The sequence below is a fragment of the Leopardus geoffroyi genome, chromosome B4 (assembly GCF_018350155.1).
Source record: "Leopardus geoffroyi isolate Oge1 chromosome B4, O.geoffroyi_Oge1_pat1.0, whole genome shotgun sequence".
Lineage (NCBI taxonomy): Eukaryota > Metazoa > Chordata > Mammalia > Carnivora > Felidae > Leopardus > Leopardus geoffroyi.
Window position 1 is genome coordinate 115,278,048 of NC_059341.1, and position 17,137 is coordinate 115,295,184.

The 17,137-nt window shown below is 39.3% G+C and overlaps 1 long non-coding RNA gene across 1 annotated transcript; it reads left to right on the forward strand.

The window, feature by feature from the left end:
• The first annotated feature begins 26 nt into the window (after nucleotides 1-26).
• Nucleotides 27-16,889, forward strand: LOC123590403. Its single transcript, XR_006708746.1, has 4 exons — nucleotides 27-113; nucleotides 1,397-1,476; nucleotides 15,780-15,834; nucleotides 16,709-16,889. It is a non-coding gene; the product is annotated as an uncharacterized LOC123590403 (long non-coding RNA).
• Nucleotides 16,890-17,137: the final 248 nt, after the last annotated feature.

The following is a 17,137-nucleotide window of genomic DNA, read 5'->3' on the forward strand; positions in this document are numbered from 1 at the left end:
CTCACCTCCAGGACCTTTTTATCGTACAGCTGGCATCTGTGACTGGACACTGTGGATACTCTAGTGGATAAGGTAGACAGGACCCTGCCTTATGGACTTTACATTTTAGTGAGGTAAGCAAAACTAGTAAACAAATAAATATATAATATTAAGTAGTAAAGACTATAGTGAAGAAAAATAAAGGGTAAGGACATTAAGGACATTAAGAGTGATGAGCTAAATAAATAGATAAATAAATAACATATTAAATTTTACTGGCAGGTGAAAGCTATTTCACAGAGAGATATGTTGTGGACTTGATCTTCACTATAGTTACCTTTGTGACTGCATATTACAAAAGAGTTCTTATCGCTGACCTATATTTGTGTTTCTTTGAACTTCTTTTATGACAGTCATTCAGGGAAACAATATAGATTGCCTAATGTGCTATTTGTGTGGGATATTGACAGAATAACATAATTTATTATTGCCCACTGGGGAGTTAGAGTACAAAGGGCTCATGTTTCCCCCTACAATCTTCTTTGCAGAAAAAAAACAACATAAAAATATTTAATAAAATCAGGTTTTACTCAAGTATATAAAACTTTCATTTTTTTTAATTGCCTAGACAATGTTATTGTCACTTTGGGTAATGTTTAAAATGTTACATTCGTGATGTTCCTGCCACCTTACTGGATTTAGATTTTCAAATTCAGGAGATGTGAAGTTAAAGATTTTCCTGTAGATGCTTTTCATTTAATCAAGGTAAACAGACTTAGATCTTTAATGGTCAAATATGAGCATGTGCTATGATGTGACATACATATAAAGCTATGAATTCCTCTCAGAATCCTCTATTTAAAAATTGGAACTTTTTTTAAATGTTTATTTATTTTGAGAGAGAAAGAGAGCACAAGGGTGTAGGGAAGGTGGCGAGGGGGCGGGGGGTGCGGAACAGAAGATCCAAAGCGAGCTCTGTGCTGACAGCAGAGAGCCTGATGTGGGGCTCGAACTCACAAGCTGCAAGATCATGACCTGAGCCAAAGAAGTTTAACCACCTGAGCCATGCAGGCACTCTAAAATCTGGAACTTTTAATTTATGATAGCAAAAAAAAGTTGCAAACAATTTAATTGTCAAATAGTTGGAGAATCTTTAAATAACAATTGGAGTACTATACTGTCATCAAAACTCAAGCTTTTGTAAAATACTTAAGAGCACGGAAACATAGGTGGGCTATATAACCAGGTGAAGAGAATGTAAGAGTGTAAAGAATGTAATTGTATGAATCTGGTTTAGAAAACTGAAAATAACCTAAAAGAAGTCAACAGACTGGCAGTCCAGAACGGGTATGGTTAGCATTACAAAATTATCAGAGACCCAGAGCCTTCAACATTGCTACTCTCCTTTCCTTAGCAGGTGACTTCCAAACCATGGCTCAAGGTGGTTGCTTGAACTCCATCTGTTATACCTACATCCCAGTCATCAAAAGGAAACAGGTAAAAAAGGGGCATGCCTCTCATGGCAGACAGAATAATGGCCTCCTAAAGATGCCATGTCCCAACCCCTGAAACTGATAAATATGTTACCTTACACAGAAAAAGGGACTTGGAAGATATGATTAAGTTAAAGATCTTGATGGGGAGTTTATCCTAGATTATCAAGTGGCCCCGATGTAATCACAAGGATCCTTATGAAGGGCAGCAGAAGGCTGAGAGTAAGAGGAGATGTGACAATGGAAGCCGAGGTCAGAGTGATGCGAGAAAGGGGCCCAGAGCCAAGAAATGAAAGTAGCCTTTAGAACCTGGAAAAGGGAAAGAAAATCTATCCTACAGCCTCCAGAAGGGCCACAGACCTGTCAACTCATTTTAGACTTCTGACCTCCAGAACTATAAGACAAGAAATTTGTGTTGTGCTAATCTCCTAATTTTGCAGCAATTTCTTACAGCAGCAGTAGGAAACTAATACATCCTCCCTTAACTTCCCAAGGAAGAAGGTAAAAATAGATAATCAGACACAGTTAACATATTCTGCCACATTTCCTTTAAAAAAAATATATTCCAAAGGAAATAGGTTATGTTTTTCTAGAAGTCTTGGGTTTCAAAATGGAACCCCAAACTCAATTCTAAATTACATAAGGTTAAGCAAGGGGAGGAGAGGTTATTTACAATATAGTTGAATCTCACCCCATTAAGGAAGAAGTATAGGATAAATTGTATATCCATAGGGCTTGTAACCAAGGACTTGTCCAACGTCAGCCCACCCCCCCTTCTCTCTCTCTCTCTCTCTCTCTCTCTCTCTCTCATTCTCTTTCTTTCACTTCCCTCTGCTTTTCTCTGTTTCAGTTCATTCTCATCTACTGAAAATGGACCTTGCTCATACATTGAGAACCAAGGGAGTGGGCATCCAACTTAAAGACCTTCATCTCATCATTCATTCATTTGCCACGTGTTTGTTGAGTCCCTACCATGTGCTAGGCCAGTGAACAAGACAGACAAGTCCTGGCCTCATTCCAGTAGTTGATACAGATAATAAACAAATACATAAATCAAGATCCTTAGAAACTAGGATCTTGTTTTTCATTGTTTATTAGGTATGATGATGGAAATGTGCAGAGAGATGAAATACAGAGTACCTGGGGAGACTTCAATTTATAGCGGGTGGTCAGGGAAGGCTTCTCTGAAAAGCTGACATCTAAGACCCCATAGATAAATAAAGCAGACATGAGCATGATCCAAGGGGCCTCAAAGACCCCACGATAGCTTCTTGAAACAACAGAAGGGAGACCAGCATACCCAGTGCCAAGTGAGCATATGGGGATGGTAAAAGATGAGGCTAGGTGCTACATCCAACAGAACTTCATGGATACATCTTGGTTTTTCTAGAAGAGTCCTCGTTATACCTGTGTCCCCACCATAAATATTAAGAGCCATCCCAGGTTGGAAGCTAAATTTTTCAGTCACCTTGCATATGCAGCTACGGGAGTCAGGATTTTTTTTTCCTGAGAGAAACAACAGAAAGGCATTGACAAGTTTTGAGCAGGGCAATACCAAGATCTGATTTATATTTAATATCGCTGGAAACCAGAGAATGAGTTAATAAATACAGCAAGTTAAATATGTCTACATTTGGAGTACTGATGTTTTTAAATAGAAATCAATATCGAGGTAAAATAAAAAGAGGTATAATTTATGACGTAGCATAAGGCATAGGTATACCCTCACCAACCTCATGAACACATAGGCCTTAAAACCACCACTCTGCTTGTGATGCTTCCTCCTTCTCTTAAACTCAGAAGCACTTTCTGAGGCAGAACATAGCTCCAGCTTTCTGGGTTTCATAGCAACTTGGCAGTGCAATGCTTCTAGGCTGAAATCCCGACTTCCATGGATTCATGCTGTTTCAGCCACAAATATTTACCTTACCTGGCTCCTGGGGCTAATTAAAGGGGCAGGGCTCCATTCCACTTGGCTTTCCCCTAAATTGCTTTCAGAGTCAGAAGCAGCTGCCGGATGAGAATGACAGCTCTATAATTCATCTCTACATCCACACAGTGACTCGCTCACAAATGTCCTTTTCAAATTAGGAAATACCCTGCCCTTGCCACTTTCCTACTGGATTTGAAACTGCATCTCCTTAAAATGATTTCTCCTAGCTTGCAGCTGCCTCTAGAGCTACTAAGAGATTATTGTACCATTTAGAACACTGTTTTGTTGCAAATATTTATTCTTATTGTAAAAGTTATACATGTTTACTGTAAAAGATTCGAGAAGGTGAGAATTGAAAAGTGAATTTTTCCCTCTCTGCTCCCTCAGCCCCTGTCACAGACCCAATGAATGAATGCCTTTCTCCTGGTAACCTCTGTTAATCAGTTTTGGCCATTTTCTATGCATATACATGAAAACAGAGAAACCTTTATTGGCATTTAAATAGGTTGTCCCACAGGCTTTAAAGCGATTTCATGATAACAAGCAAGTCCAGATTTGGTAAACCATGAAATGGTATCACGGTTCGTTGGCAGAAAATGAAGACTCAGTTCTTCTCACAAAGCAGAATAGCAGAGTTAATCCTGGTTACACTTCGGAACAGGGTCAAGGTACCAAATTCAAATCATCAGGCCCAGGAAGAAACCAGACAGGAAGTAAGTTTGCAACTCTGAAGACAGACTCAGAGCTCTAGTGGGGGATGACCATAGATGGAGAAGCTGGAAATCGAGTCTGAGCAGGGGCTCAGAGGTCAGGGTCTTGTCCAGAGGGGTGGAGAAGCATCGTGGAGTCTACTGTGGTCACTGGGGTAATGGAAGGTAGCAGAATCGGAGAAGCCAGGAAGGCAAGATGGGTTTTCCTTAGTGGGAAAGTGGAGATACTGCTGGGAAAACAGAACACATCCACAGAGCGAGAGGACAGAGGAGGGCATCCCTCTGGGGGGTTAGGAGGCTGAGAATCATCATGAGAGAGAGAGATGGAATCTCCCTCTGAGGGACTTTGGATAAGTTATATGTTGCCTTTCAAGTACTTCTCTTTTGTATTGTTTATGTTGGTAAAGTACATATAACACCACTTTAACCATTTTTTAATGTACAGTTCAGTGGCTTTAAGTACCTTCACACTGTTGTGCAGCCACCAGCACATCCCCAGATCTCTTTTCATCTTGCAAAAACTGAATCTCTGTCCCCCTGAAACATGGACTCCCCATTCCCCACTCCTCCCGCTCCTGGCAACCACCATTCTACTTTCTGACTACTCTAGGGGCCTCCTATGGGTTGAATCATACAATATTTGGCCTTTGGTGACTGGCTTACTTCACTTAGCATAATGTCTTCAAGGTTCATCCATGTTGTAGAATGTGTCAGAATTCCTTCCTTTTTAAACCGAATAATATTCCATTGTATGTATCTGTCACTTTCTTTATTTACTCATCCATTTATTCATGGATACTTAGGGTTACTTTTCCACCATCTGGATATTGTGAATAATGATGTTATGAATATGCGTATGCTTTCAAGTATTTTTCTGAATGAAATATTTCAAGTCACGGAAGACGAACAGGGTTTTTTGTTTGTTCTGTTTTTGTGTGTTTTCCTTTAAGGAGAGAAGAGCATTCCCAGGTGAGGGAAAAGCATAGATGAAATTGTGGAATGGAGAGGCATAGCTTGACCAATGAAGGGCAGGAGGCTCCATGGGGCAGCAGTATGGAAGGGGATAGAGTGAAAGGTGAGGTAAGAAACATGGGCAGGGCAGGTGAAAGTACCAAAAATAATAGAATATGTTTACCACCCAGTTGTGTCATACGTTAATATCCTGCCATATTTTCTCGATTTTTAAAAGAAATACAGTATTTTGGATACAACCGATGCTCCCTGCACAACCCCCCATCCGAATTTCCACTCCCCTTTGCAATGGTACCCATTTTCCTGAATTCCAAGTTTTATGTGTTCCATGCTTTATGATTGTACTACATGTGTAAATCATGTGTTTTCATGCTTTTAAAAATGCTTTTAAACTTTATTATATGAATGGTATCATACTTTGTATACATCCTTTTCCACCTTTTTCCCCATTAACATTATGTTTTGAGGATTTGTCTAGATTATTTCATATTCGAATTCCATTGCATGAATATTTCACACTGTATTCTTCCACCTTTACAAGCAACACTACAATGAACATTCTTGTACATTTTCCTTGTGAGACTTTAGGCTGTGGACCTAGATGTGGAATTGCTGGGTTCAAGGGTAGCGTGCATCTTCAACTTTATTTGTAAAGTAAAATTGCTCTCCAACTAAGCGGTTGTATCAATTTACACTTCCATAAGCAGTATACAGTTGTTTCCATTTTGCCCCACTCTCTGCCAACAATGAATATTGTCAGATTTTTTTTTAAGTTGCCAAAATAGCACAGTTGGTTAAGAGCCCAGTTTTTGAGCATCACTCTTGGTATCCAAATCCTGGCTTTATCACTTACTAGTTGTATGAGCTTGGGTCCTATTTTCCCTCTCTGGAAGAGGAAAGAGTTGGTAGTACCAACCTCATGCATTTATTGCAACATTTCAGTGTGTTAACACATGGAAAGAGTCTAGAACCATATATGGTTAGTGCTCAATAATGTCAGCAATATGCATCAGAATTTTTGAATTGGCCATTCAAGTCTTGTCTTCTGTAAACTTATTATTTCCCTTACCCTTTTCATATTGATTTGTAGGTATTCTTTAAATCTTCTGAGTAATAATCATTTGTATTTATATGTTCCAAATATCTTCTTTTGGCCCGTGTCTCATCATTTTAGTTTTTATGACATATTTTGTCATTAAGTTTTTTTTAATTAAAAAAAATGTTTTTAATGTTTTTATTTATTTTTCAGAGAAAGAGACAGAGCGTGAGCAAGGGAGGGACAGAGAGAGAGGGAGACACAGAATCCAAACTAGACTCCAGGCTCTGAGCTGTCAGCATAGAGCCCGAAGTGGGGCTGGAACCTGTGAACCACGAGATCATGACCTGAGCCGAAGTTGGACACTCAACCGACTGAGCCACCCAGGTGCCCCTGTCATGAAGCTTTTAATCAGAATGTAGCCAAACGTATCATCACTTATTTTTTTTTTCTTGTTCAATTTTTTCCTCATAAAAATATTCTCAAATATTTTCTTTTATGAAAGTTGCTTTTAAAAGATTTATTTTTAGAGAGAGAGGGAGCATGAGTGAGGGAGAGGGGCAGAAGAAGAGAGAGAGAAAAAGAGAGAGAGAGAAAATCTTTCTTTAAAATGTTTATTTACTTATTTTTTAATGTTTATTATTTGTTTATTTTTAATGTTTATTTATATAAATGTTTATTTATTTATTTAATTTTTTTAATGTTTATTTATTTTGGAGAGAGAGAGAGAGAGAGAGAAAGAGAGAGAGAGGAGGGGCAGAGAGAGAGAGAGGGAGGTACAGAATGTGAAGCAGGCCCCAGGCTCTGAGCTGTCAGCACAGAGCCCGACACGGGGCTCGAACTCACAAACTGCGAGATCATGACCTGAGCCGAAGTCGGATGCCCAACCAACTGAGCCACCCAGGCGCCCCTAATTTACTTATTTTTGAGAGAGAGAGAGAAAGAGCGTGTGCCAGCAGGGGGAGGACAGAGAGAGAGGGAGACAGAGAATCTCAAGCAGGCTCCGTGCCGTCAACACAGAGCTCCTCATGGGCCTTGAAACCCACGAACCAGGAAACCATGACCTGAGCCAAAATAAAGAGTTAGACGCTTAGTGAATGAGCCATCCAGGCACCACAGAGAGAATCTTTTTTTTTTTTTTTTTAATGCTTTTACTTATTTTTGAGAGAGAGAGACAGAGAGAACGCACACACGCCAGTGGGGGAGGGGCAAAAAGGGAGGGAGGCGGAGGGTCCAAAGCAGGCTCTGTGCTGACAGCAAAGAGCCCAATGTGGGGCTCTAACTCACAAACTTAACTGCTAGATCATGACATGAAACAAAGTCCGAGAGGTAACTAACAGAGCCACCCACGTGCCCTGAGAGAGAGACAGAGAGACAGAGACAGAGACAGAGACAGAGAATCTTAAGTAGGCTCCATGCTCAGCACAGAGCCAGACATGGGGCTTGATCCCATGAGCTTTCCCATTTTGGTCTTCTTCAAACTTGTTTCTCCTTTGCTCTTCCATATGACTTTTTGGATCATCTTGTCAAGTATACAAAAAAAAATCATTTGGGATTTTGATTGGGATTGTTTTGAATTTATTAGCTAATTTGGAGAGAACTGGAATTTTTTATAATATTTGATTTTTTAAATTATTTATTGATATTGTACAGGAATATAAATTCTTTTTATACTAATCTTGTATCTAGTAACATGCTGATATCTTATACTCATTCCAATAGCTTGTTTGTATTTTTTCGTAGATTCTATAAATGCAGTAATATTCCTACCAGTAGTGATACTTTTGTTTTTGTTTTCTTTTCCAATCCTCAAGGCTTTTCTTTTCTTCTCTTAGTGCTCTGGTTGGGGTCTTCAAATAGTGACTGGATGGAAACAGTGACAATGGGCAGCTTTTTTATTCCTGATATTAGAAGGGATAATTCCAAACTTTCACCAGTAAATATAATGTTTGCTACAAGTTTCTGATAGATATATTTATTCAATTAAGATAATTCTCCCTAGAGGCGCCTGGGTGGCTCATTTGGTTTGGCATCCAACTCTTGGTTTTGGCTCAGGTCATGCTCTTGCAGTCATGGGATCAAGACCAACATAGATTCTCCATAGAGCATGGATTCTCTCTCTCACTCTTCTCTCTCTCTCCCTCTCTCTGCCCCTCTCCTGCCCATGCATACTTTCTCTCTCTCTGTGTCTGTCTCTTAAAATAAATAAATAAACATTAAAAAAAGAACTACCCCTACTCAATACCAAAACAATAAAATCCCCAATAACCCAATTAAAAAATGGGCAAAGATTTGAATAGATATTTCTCCAAAGAAGAAATACAAACAGCTAGCAGGTAAATGAAAAGGTGTTCAACATCACCAATCATCAGGGAAATACAAATAAAAACCATAAGGATATATCATCTCACACCTACTAGGATAGCTGTTATGAAAGAATCAAAGGTAACAAGTGTTGGCAAGGATGTTGAGAAGTGGGAGCCCACCATACACTGTTGGTGGAAATATGAAGATGCAACCACATGGAAAACACTATGGAAGTGCCCCAGTTACTCAAAAACTTAGAAGTGAAACTACCACATGATCCAGCAATCCCACTCCTGGGAGCATCCAGAAGAAATGAAATCAGGATCTCAAAGAGATCCATGTACTCCCACATTCATTCTAGCATTATTCACAACAGCCAACATATGGAACAACCCAAATGTCTACTGACAGAAGAATGGATAAATAAAATGTGGTTTATACATACAGAGGCACATGATCCAGCCTTAAAAAAGAAGTAGATCCTAAAATTTGCAGCAACATAAATGGACCTGGAAGATATTATACTAAGTGAATAAGTCAGTCACAGAAGGACAAATAGTCCCATGATTCTACTCATATAGAAAACAGAAAGACACCTGGGTGGCTCAGTCAGTGGAGCGTCCAACTTCAGCTCTGGCCATGATCTTGCAGGCCGTAGGTTTGAGCCCCGCGTCTGGCTCTGTTCCGACAGCTCGGAACCTGGAGCCTACTTCAAATTCTGTGACTCCCTCTCTCTCTGCCCCTCCCCTGTTCACACTCTGTCTCTCTCAAAAATAATAAACATTACAAAAATTTTTTTTAAAGAAAATAGAATGGTGGTTTCCAGGAGATGGAGGAAAAGGGAAATGAGATGTTCAATGAGCATAATATTACACTTATATGAAATGCTTAAGTTCTGGAGATCTGTTTACAACATAGTTTTTATAGTTAACAGTATGGTCTCGTGCACTTAAAAACTTGCTAAGAGGGAAGATCTCATGTTGCGTTTTTACCACACACACAGAAAAACAGCAAAGGGACTCAAGGAAACTTTTGGAGGTGATGGATATGTATATTACCATGATTGTGGTGCTATCAGAAGTGAATGTTTATGTCCAAACTCATAAAATTATATAAATATGTGCAGCTTTTTGGTATATTTATTACATATATTTCAAAAAAGCTGTAAAACTAATTTTTTTTAAATGTCAGGCTCAAGTAACAGTGAAAGGATATGTTCTTGCCTTTACCAAGGAGAACCTGGGATGAGATTTCCATTCCAAAATTGTTCCCTGAAATGGACAACCCACATTTGCTAGGTCAAATAGTGCCCAATATTCAGAATAATTTCCACTTTTGTGAAATAAATATATACAAAATAAAATTCCTTACTATTTGTATTTCCTGTTTTTTAATATGAAAGAGTATCCTATTTTAACAAAAGATTTTTCTGCCTCTATTAAGATAATTATGTGCTTTTTCCTTTGCTCTTTCCCTTTTCAATTTGTTAATCTGGTAAATTATAAGATTTTCCTAACATTAAACAATCCTTGCTTTCCTGGGATAAACCCAATAGCGTATTATTTTCATTGTCACTGATTTTGCTGAATTTTATCAGAATTTATACCTTTATATTTAGAAGTAAGGTTGGCAGGAAGCAAAAGCAAAAATGAACTACTGGGACTCGATCAAGATAAAAAGCTTCTGCACAGCAAAGAAACAATCAAGAAAACTAAAAGCAGCCTATGGAATGGAAGAAGATATTTGCAAATGACATATCAGATTAAGGGTTAGTATCCAAAACTGATAAAGAACTTTTCAAACTCAACACCCAAAAAACAAACAATACACTTAAGAAATTGGCAAAAGACATGAATAAACATTTTTCTAAAGAAGACATCCAGATGTCCAAAGGACACATGAAAAGATGCTCAACATCACTCATCATCAGGGAAATAAAAATCCAAGCCACAATGAGATACGACCTCACACCAGTCAGAATGGCTAACATTAACAACTCAGGCAACAACAGATGTTGGCCAGGATATGAAAAAAGAGGAACCCTCTTGCACTGCTGGTGGGAATGCAAACTGGTGCAGCCACTCTGGAAAACAGTATGGAGGTTCCTCAAATAATTAAAAATAGGAATACCCTATGACCCAGCAATTGCACTACTAGGTATTTACCCAAAGGATACAGAAATGCTGATTCAAAGGGGCACATGCACACCAATGTTTATAGCAGCACTATCAACAATAGCCAAAGTATGGAAAGAGCTCAGGTGTCCATCGACTGAAGAATGGATAAAGAAGATGTGGTGTATATATACAATGGAATATTACTCAGCCATCAAAAAGAATGAAATCTTGTCTTTTGCAATGATGTGGATAGAGCTAGAGTGTATTATGCTAACTGAAATAAGTCAGTCGGAGAAAGACACATACCATATGATTTTACTCATATGTGGAATTTAAGAAACAAAACAGATGAATAGAGGGGAAGGGGGAAATAAAAAGAGACAGAAGCAAACCATAAGAGACTCTTAACTATAAAGAACAAACTGAGGGTTGATGGAGGGGAGGTGGGCAGGGGGATGGGCTAAATGGGCAATGGGTATTAATGAGGGTACTTGTGATGAGCACTGGGTATTATATGTAAGTGATGAATCACTCAATTCTACTTCTGAAACTGATATTACACTATATATTAACTAGAGTTTAAATAAAAATTTTAAACAACAACAACAACAAAAGAAATAGAAGTAAGGTTGGCTTACAATTTTCCCTATTATCCTTGTCTTATTTTGGATTCAGGTTTGTTCCAGTCTAACAAAATGAGTTTTAAGGTACTGTTTATTTTCATGCTCTATTTATATTCTCTGGACTGTTCATAGAAGATCGGGATTATATGTTCTTATAAATTTGGTAAAATTTGCCTGTAAGAAACTAACTATATCTTAATTCATAATGTGAGTAGATTTAATCACTGATTTAATGTCTTTCAAGGTCGTAGGATTTTTTTTTTAATTTTAATGTTTATTTATTTACTTTTGAGAGAGAGAGAGCACAATGGTGGAAGGACCAGAGGGAAAGAGGGAGACACAGAATCCAGAGTAGGATCCAGGCTCTGAGCTGTCAGCACAGAGCCCAATGCTGGGCTCGAACCCATGAACCACAAGATCATGACATGACCTGAGCTGAAGTCACTGACTCAGCCAATTGACAGAGCCACCCAGGCACCCCAAGGTCATTAGACTTAGGTCATTTATTTCCTCTTGAGTCAGTTTTAATTAATTATAGTTTTCTAGAAAATTGACCATTTTGCATATTTCAAATTGACCTAAAGCTGTATGTGATTGTCCCTTGTTACCTGTTTTAATTTCCAGTATATTTGTGGTTATGTTGCTTTTCAATTCCTAACTTCAATATTGTTTTGAGTATCTTTTGAATGTAATACCATGCTGAGACTGGCCACCAGGAAGCCCAGTTTTAAATGAGTTGTAATGGCCCATTCCTACAATAGCCCAGAATTTGAAGTAGGAATAGAAACAGAAAGACCACTAGAACTATTCCCCAACAACTTTTGTCTACTGTCCCTAATTCCTTCCTGTGAAACCACATAACCTCAAATGCATGCTTATATATATTCCTTAGAAATTTGTACTCTTGCATAAATGCAAAGTGGTGGTGATCTATTTTCTCTAATTGCTCAGTCCATTCAAAGAACAGAAGACAATAACATATCTCTCCTGAAATATATCTTCTGCAGCTTAAGTATCCTCAGTTTTTCTAATAGTTACTCAAATATCTTGGATCACAAGCCTTTTGTTATCCTCCCCCCACCCCTTCTAGTGATCCATCCCAGTGTACCAACCTGCTAAACTGAATCCTTTACCCCAGGTATGGTCTGACCTACACAAGTAGGATGGGTCCTTACTGTGCTTCCTAAAATACACTGATGTTCTGCTCACTCCATCACACCACTGACTCGTGTTAATTTTGCAGTCAACCAAACATTTGGGGTTTTTTCACACAGGCTGTTGAGGAATCTTTATTCCCAAGTAATATAGGAGCAAAACTCCATTATGTAACTCCTTAGCCGACTGACTTACAAAGAGAATTTAAAGATGTCTGGGCTATGAGCAAGCATCCTTGTAAGTGAGGATGGAAGGGCTAGCAGACGGTCCTGTTCTCCTGTCCTCAGCCATCTAGGGGAAGAGCCCTTCCTTTATAAAGGAAGGCATGTCAGCTGGGTCATACTGTAGTACAATTGCCAAGAGCAGGGAGGGAAAAAGAATTGTCATTTGTTGAGGACCTACTGGGGGCCAAATCTACGTTAGGGGCTTTACATCTGTTATCTAAACTTTAGTCCTCATAACAACACCGAGTCAAGGTGTAAAGAGGTAAATAAATGAATGCCAGATAAAAATGTCCCCAGTTTATTTATGAGGGACCAAGACTCAGAGTATGACTTGCCCCAATGGATAAAGCTAAAAAGCAACGGAGCCTTATTTGACTCTAGAATTTAATTTCTTCTCCACTGCCAGGCAGGACTGGATAAATGTGGGTGGAGATATCAAGCAGCAGGCATCAAGGGCACTTGCGTGATGTTTTATAGTTTAGTGAAGGACTTTCACCTACATTAATGCTTTTAAGTTGATCTTCATAACATCCTCATGTGGGAGGCAAAGCAGATGATACAATCTTTATTTTACAGGTAAAGATATTAGCTCTCAGAGAATCAAGTGACCTACCCAAGGTCACCCAGCTAGCCAATGAGGTTGCAGGGCAGATCTTAACCCGAGCCCCTCTGTTAGCAAGCCCCTGGGAAGCACCCCTCCTGGTGGCTGGAATAGGGCAAGGAGGCCATGGGGGGGCTGGGGCACATGCTCATGACAGATGTGGATGTGGGAAAGGGAACAGCTCGAAACCCTAACCTTACCAAGAAAATGTAATGCTCTGTTATTATTTTGAGGCTTCAGGAGTCACAGGAGAAGGAAATCCTGGACTAATGGCCAAGAAGCAGAGCAGCCTAGGACAGATAACATCACTGTTTCTTCCACAGCAAAGGCGAGGTCGCCTTTTACTACCAACAGCATTGGTGTGATAGATCCTTGTGGAGAACAGGACCATGAGCTGGTGAAACTATTGACCTTCATTTAATTTCTTCAGCAAAGCTAGAATCTTAAAATAATAATAATAATAATAATTATTATTATTATTATTATTATGAAAAACAAAACAAAACCTCAAAATGAATCCAATGTGTTCATTTCACAATCCACTGAAGACATGTAGATTTAACATCAATCAAGTATCCACAGAACATTTGGTTTAACCAGTTACTTAAACTCCACTTAAGTTAAGCACTGTCTTATTCAAGCACTCAAAACGGAGGCTTTGCCAGTTCATTGGCGATTTGCCTGCTGGTAACTGGTTTCCACATGATCCCGACTGAAACCAAATTCCCCCCAGCTGGGAGATTCTCGTTTTCTCTAGGCCACCAATTCACATCTATTGTCCTCTCTCAAGCCTGGCTGAGAAACTCTGCTCCTGGAGCCCCTAAATTACTCAGAAGAGTCTACCTGCCCTGAACATGAAAGCTGGCACTCTTTACCTGTCTACAGATGGTGGAAAATCGAAAGTTCCTGAGAGTTTTGTTTCTCAAGCCAAAACGTTCAAAAATCGAGGAGAGGACACTGAGCATTTTTTTTCTAGTCCTTTCCAAGCCTCACTGTGGCTCAAGTTCACCCAAGAATATACAGATGCCTGGACTACTGTCAGAAAGGACTCTGCTACAGAGAAATGTGTTAAGCTATATTGTGAGGACGCCATATCCACACAACAGCAAAATACAAGCTGTAGAAAAATGAGATGAAGGGAGAGCTTGTAGATTCCAAGAGACTTAAGAGGTATGACAACCAATGTGATGTTAGAACTCAGTTGATTCCCATTTCAAACAAACACGAGGTGAAAACAACAAACAAAAAACAGAAGAAAATTTGGAACACTTGGAAGAAAACTGAAAATTTGAACATCAGTTGGGTGTATGACAACATCAAGGACTTACTGCTATCTCTGTTTGAATGTAATAATGGTATTGTGGTTTTTTTTAAAAAAAAACAGTTTACATCTGATAGAGAAATGTACTGAAATATTTTGATAATATTTGAGAATAATGTGATGATAAAATGATATGATGTTTAGAATTTGCTTCAAAAAGGAGGCGTAAATAGAAACAGAGAGGAAGCAAGGCTGGCCTTTAGTTGATAATTATTGCATCTGGGTGTTAGGTTCATGGAGGTAAGTGGGGTTCATTATGCCGTTTTGGTCTACTTTCAGAACACTTGTGAAAATTTCCATAATAAAATTTAAATCTCCCTAGGTTCGCAAACTGTTGTATTTCTCCCCCCACCAACCTTAACACACTCATGTGCATACTCATACATATCAACCACCTGTTCCAATGTGGACTCAAGGTTTATTCCCCAGAGAAGAAGAAAAAGAAAGTGGGAGTAGAACACTTTTGTACTGTGTACAAATACAAACAAGTTTCAGAGTTTCTCATGAGTTGTACTAGTTCTAGACTGAGGCATGTAGAAGAACTGTTACTAACATCAAATCAGTCTAGTTACTTTTAGTAAAAGACTAAAAGACTAGTTCCCTAACTTTTTAAATTAAAGCAATTTGTTTCTTTCTTCATAAACTTCCCCTGCCTGCAGTTCATGAGGTTTATGTGTTTGTGTATGTGTGCAAAGGGCCACCATGTACATTCGTGCAGGTTGTGCATAGCACAAGGGCTTCACATCTAAGGGGGCACCCTTCAAGTTGTCAACACTGTACATTTGCATTTTTATGATGATAACTGTCTTGCAAGTGGAAATAAAATGTCTTGTTCTAACAAAACGAGTGTTTAATTAACTTTCCAACAGACGGAAGCAAATGTGGTCTGAAGATACAGGCTCCTTTTCTAATTATGGACTTACCATCTGGAGTAGCAGTGGACCTGATCTGCCTAACTACCTGAGTTTGAATTCCCTCCCCCAAAACCACTCACTGACTTTATTATAATCTTCATAAGTTACTTAATAGCCCAGAGCTCAAGTTTCTTCATCTGTAAAATGGGATTGTAAAATTGAGAGCATTGGTCAAAGCCCTAAATGTATACGAAACAGTTGCCTGGCAAATCATAAGCCTTCAACCAGTGTTAGAGATTAGCTATTATCATAGCTACTCGTACACATCTAATTTTGTGTGTGGGGGGGGGGGGCGTGCATGTGTGTGTTGTGTCGTTTATAAATTCATTGAATAAATTATTGCAATGGACTTCAAAAAGACTATATCCACTAATTCAGTCTATTTTAAAAACAGGACATCTTTTCGTAACCATCAAGTTTTGAAGGATGTGGCAAAGCTCAAGGTCCAGGTAAGCAGCAGGGGTGTATCAGCCTTCCTGCACACAGGAGCTATGTGCATATGCTGATCAAGAGCTCTGTGACCAAATATTCTGGGGTTTTTCCATCCTAACTACTTGGCCAGGAAGTCTGTAATGGGAAAAGATCCAGTGGGAGTTGCCAGCCACAAAGGGGTATTACCCCACAGGCAGAATAGAGTCAAAACGTTTCAAGAGGTTAAAAGTCTATTTTTAAAAGGAAAGAACACAGAGTATGCCTTTAACTTGGTGTTAAAAATAAACTCAGCTGCCTCCTTTACACTTCCCACCCCCTCCCCCTGTCCTCCCATACCCTGCACTGCCCATAGGGAAGAAAGACTGCTAGTGTTTCATTTTGTTTCTTCTCATGAGTTTTTCTTTTTCTTTTCTTTTTTTTTTTTTTTTTCATCTTTGGCCAAACATGAGCTACTTGGTGTTCAGTTCACAAAACAAGTTGCATTCTCTCTCAAAATTTCCTCAGGGATCCCCAGGAAGCAGGTTGGATTATAATTTAGAATTAACCCATGTCAGGGACTAAGGAAAAAATCCACACTGAGATAAACAAAATGGATCCCTGCCAGCTTTCTCCCATGCCTGCGAAGTGTCTGCAGGGGAGGTCATTCAGGCAAGACGGCCTTTCACAGAAGGCTATTTAATATCGGGGTTTAAGCACAGGCTTTTCCTGAGGCATGGTTACCCATAGAAACACGGCTTTGCTGAGTTGCTTTCAATAAATTCCATCAAACAACCACAAAAATCCTATAGATCAGATGTGCCAGTCTTTGTTCACACACACAAAAAAAGCTAATCTGTAGAGCCGAGAAGCTGCTGTCTGGAGTGAATAATCTTGATTTCTTAATGTATATAGATGGTAGCAGGATTTCAAGACCCCAGTGGGAGGCAAAGATGTTGAAGAATAAAGAGGCACAGGTCTGTGCACAGTTCTGCTACTTCACTGGGGTGGGGGAGAGATGAAGGGTCACTGGGAACTTGTTTACTTAAAAAGAGCTTTTTTAAATGTCTATTTATTTATTTTGAGAGAGAAAAAGGATGTGTGCGTGTGGGGGAGGGGCAGAGAGAGGGAGACACAGAATCCAAAGCAGGCTCCAGATTCTGAGCTGTCACCACAGAGCCCAATGCAGGGCTCGAACCCACAAACCGTGGGATCATGACCTGAGCTGAAGTCGGACACTTAACCAACCGAGCCACCCAGGCAGCCCAAAAGATTTTTTAAAAAAGAGACAGCCCTTAGTTAACATAAGATAAGGGAGAAAGCAACAGAATTCATTTTAAGAAA